Source organism: Pangasianodon hypophthalmus, chromosome 5 (assembly GCF_027358585.1).
Source record: "Pangasianodon hypophthalmus isolate fPanHyp1 chromosome 5, fPanHyp1.pri, whole genome shotgun sequence".
Lineage (NCBI taxonomy): Eukaryota > Metazoa > Chordata > Actinopteri > Siluriformes > Pangasiidae > Pangasianodon > Pangasianodon hypophthalmus.
The window spans coordinates 32,018,315-32,018,642 of NC_069714.1; positions in this window are offsets into that span (position 1 = coordinate 32,018,315).

Below are 328 nucleotides of genomic sequence, written 5' to 3' on the forward strand. Positions count from 1 at the left end.
GTTCTCCACAGGATTTAACATCTCCAATCTGACGCTTTAGTTCATGACCCGACTCACTGTTCTCTCTGATCCTTCACAAATCACAGTCAATACAAGCTTAACCTCTCTCTCTCTCTCTCTCTCTCTCTCTATATATATATATATACACACAGTTCTGTGCACAAATCTTAGGCACATGCAAAGACGCCTTCTACATTTTAAAAAATACTATAAAGAGCAGTATCTCAGGTTCGTTTTAAAAAATAAAAGAGTTTCCTTTAAATAAATAAAAACAGTATCTGAGGTGCAGTGTGTGCAGTTTTATATGGAAATGAGCTGGAAGTGTTAC